This window comes from Carlito syrichta, unplaced genomic scaffold (assembly GCF_000164805.1).
Source record: "Carlito syrichta isolate Samal-C Ts95f unplaced genomic scaffold, Tarsius_syrichta-2.0.1 Scaffold303210, whole genome shotgun sequence".
In the NCBI taxonomy this organism is placed as follows: domain Eukaryota; kingdom Metazoa; phylum Chordata; class Mammalia; order Primates; family Tarsiidae; genus Carlito; species Carlito syrichta.
In genome coordinates, this window is record NW_007247306.1 from 293,204 (window position 1) to 293,772 (window position 569).

The window sequence follows — 569 nt, forward strand, 5'->3', positions numbered from 1 at the left end:
CATGAAATTTCAAGAATTGTACTTAGAGCTCTGGTGTACCCTCAACCCAGCTTCCCTCAACAATAACATCCTCCAGAATGTTAGTACATTGTGATATCTAGTAAATTGACATTGGTACAAAATTAACTAAACTACAGACTTTATCTGGATTTCTTATTTATTACATGAATTCATATTTTTTTGTCTATGGTTCTGTGAAATTTTATCATATATGTAGGTCATATACCCACTATTAGGTTACAGAACTATTTCATCACCACCAAGAAACATATATGATCCACAACTCTAACCTCTGGCACTGATTGCCACTAATTTTCTCTGTCAGTTTAGCTTCATCATTTTGAGAATGTTACATAAATGGAATCATGCAGTATATAATTTTTGAGACTGTTTTTCTCTTTTACTCAGTTTAATTCCCTTGAGATTCATTCAGATTGTTGCCTATATCTGTAGTTTTTTTCCTTCATATGGCTGCATAGTATTCTTTTTTTTTAATTTTAAAGAAGTGGGGTACAATTCAGGGTTAGGTACACAAATGTTCATTATGTAGGTACCCTTGTTGATGAGGT